The sequence below is a fragment of the Myotis davidii genome, unplaced genomic scaffold, assembly GCF_000327345.1.
Source record: "Myotis davidii unplaced genomic scaffold, ASM32734v1 scaffold187, whole genome shotgun sequence".
NCBI classification, from domain to species: Eukaryota; Metazoa; Chordata; class Mammalia; order Chiroptera; family Vespertilionidae; genus Myotis; species Myotis davidii.
Genome location: NW_006383018.1, coordinates 8,011,033 through 8,020,267, shown reverse-complemented (window position 1 = coordinate 8,020,267; position 9,235 = coordinate 8,011,033). Strand labels below are relative to the sequence as shown.

Below are 9,235 nucleotides of genomic sequence, written 5' to 3'. Positions count from 1 at the left end.
AGAACCAGGAAAGGGTTGGCCTAGCAAAATAGAAAACTTTTAGAATTACCTAAACTGCTCTACTCTAGCCAAAACCACAGAAAAAAACTGTGGCCCCCTCCTACCTACGCCAGCAGAGTCATAGACTTCACCCAGCACACCTGCCGAGGTGGCTCAGGGAAGGATAAGTAGATAAACTGGGATTTTTATCCCCATCAGTTGGTAATGACACACACACTCCCCTCATCCCCCTTCACAGGACTGGTGGGGACCCATTGAAGAGTTTGTACTTCCACCCCCACCTAGCTCTGACAGGGCCCCCTTCCCCTCCCAGATGGGGTGCTGTCAGAGAAGGCTGGTAGAGCCTCAGGGCTTTCACCACCACTCAGCTGTAATGAGGCCATGTTTGGAGCAGCAAGGAGGCCTCTGCCCCTCCCAGACAGGAAGGTGTCAGCGGGGGCTGTGTAGGGAGCCTGACTCCACTCCTGCCCAGCAGTAATGAGCTGTAAGAGAGCATTTGCCTATCTAGGTCACTGTCATAGCTCCAATGCCTGCCTGGAGCTTTGCTTTGCATAGGATGAGGGCAAATTGTATGATCTTCCTCAAATCACCCATCCCTTCTTTTCTCAATTTGCTCCTCTGAAAAATGAGAATGGAAATAGAATCTACCTATAGTTGTTACAAGGATTAAATGGGTTGATACATGTAAAGCTCCAGAATAGTGCCCACCACCTGAGTGTTAGCCTTTGCTGCTGCTGATGGTATTGTCATTACTCATCCCTTACTAATCTATATGCCTCTTAGATATAGCTTTAGCCATATCTCATACATTTTGATTTGTAGTGTTTTCATTCTTCTTATTTTCTAAATATTCCGTATTTGCTGTCTTATTTCCTTTTTTATGCCCTAGAGATATGTAGAAGAGTATTTTTACTCTTATTTCCAAGTGGGTGGGACATTTTTGTTTGAATGTTTGTTCCTAATTTGTAGTTTTATTGTTCTGTGGTCAGAGAATATGTCTGTGCAATTTGTGCTTTAGGAGATTTATTGATGATTTCTTTATAGTCTAGTACATGATCTATTTTAAAAAATAATTTCTTCAATTAAAATAACTTTTCTCTTTTTCTCATTGTGAAAGCTTTTATGCTAGGAACCCATCCCATAAACACACTTTCCAACACACCAACTAGACAGTTAAATGAAATAAAAGCTTCAGTCATGTTGATTTAAAATGCTTTATTCTGTTCAGTTTGCAGTAAGCACAGGGAAAGAAATGGGAGCAGGCACACTCAGGCTTTAGGTGTGATTTGTTAGTTGTTCTGCTGCCTCTTTTCTCTCTCTCCTTTTCTTGTAAAGAATGTCTTTCATGCCCAAGCTGGTTTGACTCAGTTGATAGAGCATCGATCTGCAGACTGAAGAGTCCCAGGTTCGATTCCAGTTAAGGGCACATGCCTGGGTTGTGAACTCGATCCCCAGTGTGGGGCCTGCAGGAGGTGGCCCATCAGTGATTCTCTCTCATCACTCATGTTTCTGCGTCACTCTCCCTCTCCCTTCCTCTCTGAAAGCAATAGAAATATATTTTTAAAAAATATTTTAAAAGAATGCCTTTCATCCTAATTATAGCAGATTGTAATTTCCCCAAAGTGGCCACAGCACTATTTCTGGCCCCCCATGCTGTTCCAGGACCTTACTTCCCATCAAGAAGTGAAGTCTATTCCCTTCCCCTTGAACTAGAATAGAATTTTATGAACGCCCCAACAAAAATAGAATGGGGTGGAAGGCATGTTGCATGACTTCCGAGCAGGGTCATAAATGGCAATATGGCTTCTGTCTGGCTCTCTCTCTTTCTTGTCATGCCCACCCTTGGAAGCCAGTCACCATGTTGAAAGGAAGTTCAGGCTATTTAGAGAGGCTGCTTGTTGGTGTTATGGCCCACAGTCTCAGTTGAGGTCCCAGCAGTAGCTACGAGCAATCAGCAGACATGTGAGTGAGACTTCAGATAATCCCAGCTCTATGCCATCCCCACAGTGCCCTGGCTGAATCTATAGCCAACAGACTCAACGAGCATCATAAATGGCTGTTTTACATCATTGACTTTTAGGGTAATTTCTTAGCCAGCTATAGTAACCAGATCACTAAGGATGGAGTGACACCAACTAATCAGATAATTTCATATAGAAAGACGGTATTACAATGAGAACATTAGACTAGGACCTTGGAGACCTGGATTAAATGGAATAAAAGCTTCAGTCATGTTGAGTTAAAATGCTTTATTCCCGTTCAGTTTCCAGTAAGCACAGGGAAAGAAATGGGGCAGGCACACTCAGCCTTCTGGATTGTAGGCTAGATTAGCTCCTAACTGGCTTTGGATCCTTGACCAAATCATGTAAACTTTCTGAGTCATAATATTTGGACCTTTTAGGCACAGAATATTTCCACATTAATGTCTTGATATAGAAAATTTAGTATTAGAAAAGATTTCATAATGTAAATATTCTGTCTTCCTAGAGATATTGCATATCTATATTTGATCAATGATCATCTTGATTTTATAGTTAACTCTCAAAGAGCAATCTTATTTTTCCATCATCCAAACTGTTGGAAATAAGTTTCCAAAGTATTGACAGTAGAGAATAGGATCATTTTTTATCAACCCAATTTTAGCATAAAATAAATCAGAAAGCTGGCTAGGCATTTGCTCCAGAACAGAAGGCTCCCCAGTCTCAAGTCACAGTCATACATTAACCACTGCTTTCAGTCCCATCCTTTATGTTGTTCCATGATCTCTGCCTACTATTTGGGATGTTCTTTGTTAGTTGCCAAGCGACATGCTGCCAGAATATGCTCACCAAGATTTTACTGTCTCTATCTAGATTCAGTAGCTTGGAAATGTTAAATATGCTAAGTCGCTATGGGCTATATGTCCGGTTTCTCATCAGTTGTAATTCTCTGAAAGTTGCATTGTGGAGAGTAGTCACCTATTATTCACATACTACATTACAGAAGAAGCCAAAGCAGGGGTGTTTCCTAATACACAATACTCCATGGTCCCTAGAGTGTGATGACTTGGGACAGCTGCCTCAAGTGAATATTCAGGGAACCCAGCCTTGCTGGCAGCTTGTCAGTGACTGAGGAAGCACCAGCTGGGGCCCCGTGTCAGTTCAAAGGTCATTTTGCCCGATTTTAACTCCCCCCCCCCCCCCCCCCCCCCCCCGTCACAGAGAAACACTCTTCACTTTTCTCCCTTTCCTGGACTCACCACAGTCACCAACTGTCATGACACTCCCACACACAAGAACCAAGTTAGTAGGTTTCTCTCTCATGTGAATTGTATGTTCCCTGAGAATCAGTTGTTTCTTAATCTGTTTCTGACAGTTGTATTTTGTTTTCAGAATGATGTGATTTTACAAAATATTACATAAATAGATGAAATATCGAGACAAATAAAAGAGCTGTTTCTATGAAAACAACTTGAAAGCTTCATAAACTGTGAGTGATATAGGTACAAAAGATTGCAGGGAAGCCCAGCTGGTGTGGCTCAGTGGTTGAATGTCAACATGTGAACCAGGAGGTCACAATTTAATCACCAATCCTGAACATGCCCGGTTTATAGGATTGATCCCCAGTAGGGGGTATGCCGGAAGCAGCCCATCAGTGATTTTCATCATTAATGTTTCTGTCTCTCCCTCTCCCTTCCTTTCTGAAATCAATAAAAATATATTTAATTACAAAAAAATGTTGTAGGGGGAAAAAATCTTGAAGGATTCTGCTCTCAGATTACTTCCCATTTATAAGTTTTCATTCTCCTTTAAAGTTAGCCATACTTTAAATATCAGTTAATAGTTTATTGGTGTGCTTTATTCAAGAGTAATGCCCTATGCTCAAAGGAAAGGCCTTGACCCTCTGTCAAAAGATTGGCCAATTGATATATACTGATTTGTTTTCAGTTAAGCAAAATGTTTGTGGCAAATATCATTTTCTTTTTAAATTCTGTTGCTTTAACCTACTTTTTAGCAGAACAACTCCCAGCTCCTGAGGGATGGCTTGGCTTGGGCCGCACATAAATTCAGTTCATGTCAACTTTCTGTTTCATCACAACAAATAAAGAACTGTCGAGTCTACCCTTTCCTGCTGCCAAATGACAAACTGCCACTGTGTCACTTTGTTTTCACATCCAGGATATTCTTCAGCTTTAGCCAGATCTCCCCAAACCATTCCCCCTCACTTCCCAGATTAATTCTAGAGCAATGTGATTTACTCCAATCTCCACAAACTGCACTGGGATGGTTGCATATAAATTCATTGACCCAGGGTGTCCTCTGCTCCTTGCTCCTATGATTCTGGTTCCTTTTCTTCCTTGCTTCAACCAATATTTATTAGGTACCTATCGTGTGTCCGGTACCAAGTATGTGGGAGAGAGTAAAATGTGTTTATTTATGTTGTAAATAACGGATATATACAGCAGGGCCTAGAATATTATCACTTTATTCATTGTTGATGAAATGCCTAGGAACTTAACTCTTGTTTATATCAATTAACCTATGGTAAAATTGGTTTCATTATATGTAATATATAGTAGTAGAACCTATCCACAATGTTAAGTGAGGACTTACTGTATTATTAACAGAAGAGCAATAGCTAAGCCTTTGTTGATAAGTTGGTAAACTGACCAGGGGGAATTTTCATAGCACCCTCAACTTGGGAAATCGTTTGTTAGTTATGCATTTACATATGTACGTATGTTTGTGTTCCTGTGGAAATTAAATGAGCTAGGGCAGTGGTCGGCAAACTCATTAGTCAACAGAGCCAAATATCAACAGTATAACAATTGAAATTTCTTTTGAGAGCCAAATTTTTTAAACTTAAACTATATATAGGTAGGTACATTGTTATTAACTTAATTAGGGTACTCCTAAGGCTTAGGAAGAACCATACTCAAGGGCCAAAGAGCCGCATGTGGCTCGAGAGCCTCTGTTTGCCAACCACAGAGTTAGGGCATGTAATATTTTGGTTTAGTTCAGGGACTGACAAACATGTTCTATAAGGGGTGGGAGAGCAGAAAATTTTGATTTTGTGGGCCACAGGGTCTCAGTTATAACTACTAAACTAAGTAAGCTGCTGCAGCACAGAACAGTTAGAGCTAATACATAGCTGAATGGGAGTGGCTGTGATCCAATACATTGTACTTACAAAAACAGGCAAGAGCCCTAGTTTGCTGATCCCTGGAGTCTATCAAAATACCTTACTGGCTCCCCCACTAGCAGCCAAACTTGCTCAGGTCTCTTTCCTAAAAATATCAAAGTCCTATTTCACTGCAAAAAGTTGTCTTGTACTCCCCATCTCTACTTCTCCACCTCTCATTTATCTTCAATGCTAGACAACCCCACCTCTGTGCTTGCCACCCACTGAAATTGCCCTTATCAAGGTCACCAACAAGGTCCAAGTTGCTAAATCCCTTCGAGTCTTTTTCTTACTCAATCTCTCCAGTTTTCAACACAGCAAACCACTTCCTCCTCCTCCTGGAAACACTCTTAGCTCCTGACACCTGACACAGTTGGTTTTCCTCCTGCAGCAGGAGCCACTCTCAGTGCTTAAAGCCTCACCTCCTCTTCAATTGTAAATGCTGGAGTTTCCCAGGGCTTCATCCTGGGTCCTCCTGCTTCTCACTCTACTCTGGCCCCAGGGGAGTGCTGCCATTCTGTAGCTTTAAATGACATCTTTATGCTGAAAACTCCACAATTTATTTCTTCAGCCCAAATCTTTCTCCTTACATACCCAATTGCTCACCTGACATTTCAGGTTTCTCAGGTGTCTTAAATGTTAAGTGCTGAATAAATATCTGATCTAATAAAGAGGGAATATGCTAATTGACCATCACACCCTCACAAATGGCGGTGCCCACAGCCAATGAATAGGGAATATGCTAATTGACCATCATGCCCTCACAAAAGGTGGCAGTGCCCACAGCCAATAAAGAGGGGATATGCTAATTGACTGCCATGCCCTCAAAGATTTGGGCACCCACAGCCACAAGATGGTGGTGCCCAGTCCCCTCAGCCCCTCCAGGGTGGCAGGTGTGCAGCACGGCTGGGCCTGCCCCCAGGCGGGTCTGGCCGCTCTGCATGCCTGCCTCTGGAGTCCCCCAGTCCCCTCAGCCCCCCAGCCTCCCAGGGCCAGCCCGAGGCGCAGGCAAACCTTAGATGGTGGCTGCTGACCTGCCCACGGCTGCCCGAGGCTCAGGTAACTAGGGCCAGCCGAGCCTTGCGCTGCCGGCAGTGGCAGCAGAAGTGTGATGGGGGTGTGGCCTTCCCCTGATCGCTGGGTCGCCTCCCACCTCTGAGGGCTCCTGGACTGTGAGAGGAGGCAGGCTGGGCTGAGGGTCCCCCCACTCCAGTGCATGAATTTTCATGCACCGGGCCTCTAGTGATTGAATAAATGAGTTTATCTCTCCCAAGCAGGGCCTAATCCCTAACTCCTCCTCCCTTTTGCTCACTTCAAGCATTATCCAAATGTAAGTCTTCTCTTTTCTTATCGTCTCCTGAATATTTTCCTGGCTCTGTATAATTAATTCCCAGGCTGGTGCAGCTGTACCTGTTTCCAAAATATTGAAATACTTTCATACAGATGGTAAAGAGGCTGCTGGCCTACACCCCTGTCCTGCTGGCCTTACCTCTGGGATCCACCTGTCCCTTCTGGCCTGGCCAAGCAAAGGGCTGCAGACCCTACTCAGTGCTGAGGCTACATCCATCCTGATGGATCAGTGCTCATGCCACACACATTTTTAAGCATTTTAATTCCATCCCTGCCTCATGCTACTGTTACTAAGATATTCCAGCACTAGGGAATTTTCTCTTTTCCAGATTACTGGAAAAGCAATCCAGCTCATCTCCTTGCCTCCTGCCTCTTTCACCTGGACTCTGCATAGCAGTCAGAATAATTTATCTATAATGCAAGCTGATCACATCTCTTCCCTGCTTAACACCTTGAACATCAAGATAATATGAAGATAACATCCAACTCCCTAAGCTCACCAGGGCCTTCATGATCTGACAGCTTCTCATTCTTCACATCTCACCACCTCAGAGATGTCTCCCGATACTGTCTAAAGTAGGTTCCTCCTGCTATTCTCTCTTAGTACCTTGTTTCCTTCATTGTACTGATCACAATTTGAGATGAGTATGCTTCCCCTGCTAAGCTCTCTGAGGGCAAATGCCATGTCTCCCTTGTATACTGAGAAATCCCTTTCCTCTGAATTTTTGATAAGGGAAAACATCTGGCTCGCTGCATCCTTTCTAGCCTCTTTTTTACCACTTTCCCCTGTAGTCTACAGCTGTATGAAGTCAAAATGTATTTGGTAATTATCTGATAATAAACCATTCTCAGTTCCTTAAACATTCCACATAAACTACTGTCCTTTTCTGGAGTACTTTTGTCTGCATTCCCCTGTCATTTCACCTGGCCAACTCCTGCTTACCTTCCAGGTATCAATGCTGTCAATACTCCCTCTAGGACACCTTGCTTGTTAATTCCTCCATGACAGAAAGCTTGATCCTGGGATTTAAATGTCTGTTTCCTTTCCTGTTCATCTCACTGGATGGTAAGCACTAGGAAGGCAGGACTGTGTGCCATTTTTCATATTTGCATCAGAAGTACTTTGCTTAGTGGCTGGTCCTTGGTAGCTAATATTTAGACACCAATTCAGGTCTACAGCAGACCCTCCAAAGCCCTGAGAGGGAGCCAGTGATTTATATCAATTTAGGTGGCAAAATACAAAAAGGTGAATTTTTCCCTTTTGTTTTGTTTGGTTTTCCCCCTTAATTTTGTGCTTTTGTGATATGCAGTGACTTCACCTGCGACTCACTGTTTGGGCAGAAATATAAAACGTAGGTTACTAAAGATCTACAGTGAGACTGGGTTTTGTAGTGTCCTAGGAGGACATAAGAAGATAGCAGTTTCCCTTCCTTAAAATAATCTTGTAAATATATACTCATCCTGAATGCTTGTAATTCACTTTAAAAAAGAACCTCTTTCCTCTACTCGTTAATGGCAGTTTTATAGTTTCATTCTGCTGGGCATATAAATATGTTATAATATAAACAAGCAAGTGGCATAATGAATCACTGCAGTCTTGTGCATATGTTTTTACTACACATGTTGGGGAAGAAGCTATTCACGCTCTGCATTTTTAAATTATGCTAATGTGATTAGTCATTATGATCTCACTTGCTCTTCATGATGGATGCAAGATGTTTAAGCCTCTGATGGTCCTTGTGAGGGGCCTGATTAGTGCTTGAGACCCAATCAAGAGGCTGTTGATGAAGTTCAAATAGCACATTAAAAAGTTATGTATGGCAGAGGAGTTGATCGTTGCTTATATAATAGTGTATAAAATGATAAGAGTAAATTTTATTAATGTACACTTTTATCTTTCCATGAAAATTTTAGCAGCAGCCACAACCTTTGAATGTATTTTGCCAGGCTGTGTCCAGGCCGATATTTTTGCAATGAGAGTGTGAAAATGACACAGTAAGCTGCAATTATTGTTAAATAGGAAAGTTCACACATGGCCACATGAGTAAACAGGTGTTTTTAAAGCCCAGACTTCAAAATAGTTCATCCATTCTTGAATTTTAATGTTGTAATCAAGCAAAATGAAAAACAGAGGAGACACATTTTGGTTGATTACTATCCTGCCAAATCAGATTGTTCCTGTTATTGTCTGACACAAATATCAAGCTCAGATGGAGAAAAATAGAGATGTGTATGAAGAGAGTTCTTATAATTTTAAATGTATCCAGTAAATTGAAGACTTGCTTGACAATCTCAAAATAAGTCAAGAGAAGTAGATGTAGTATAATACACTTACATTCAGTCTTTAAAGAAATGTTTTTAGAAGTAGAATGCCCTTTCAGAAGGAATTTTATAAAGAATCACAACATATAAAACAGAATATATAAAATAGATAGGAAGAGCATTTTTAGTAAACATTTTATTAGTTCGAATTTATTCAAATTCAATGAAAAAAACAAGGTTATTTTGATGAACACCAAAAATTAATATTTGGGGCTTAGATGACAATTACCATCTTATAACAGGCTCAGCAGCCAGTTTATTCTTGTGATTTTTTTTTAAATATTTTTTATTGATTAAGAAATTACATATGTGTCCTTGTCCCCACGTTACCCTCTACCCCCCCCCACTCTTCCCCTCCCCCCCGTTGTCAGTGTCCATTGGTTAGGCCTATATGCCTGCATTT

The 9,235-nt window shown here is 41.7% G+C and overlaps 1 long non-coding RNA gene across 1 annotated transcript in view; it reads left to right on the top strand.

The window, feature by feature from the left end:
• The first annotated feature begins 6,582 nt into the window (after positions 1–6,582).
• Positions 6,583–9,235, top strand: part of LOC107181721 — a 26,882-nt gene continuing 24,229 nt past the window's right edge. Inside the window, exon 1 of the long non-coding RNA XR_001512421.1 lies at positions 6,583–7,086. This is a non-coding gene — a long non-coding RNA (uncharacterized LOC107181721). The remainder of the gene's footprint in view (positions 7,087–9,235) is intronic.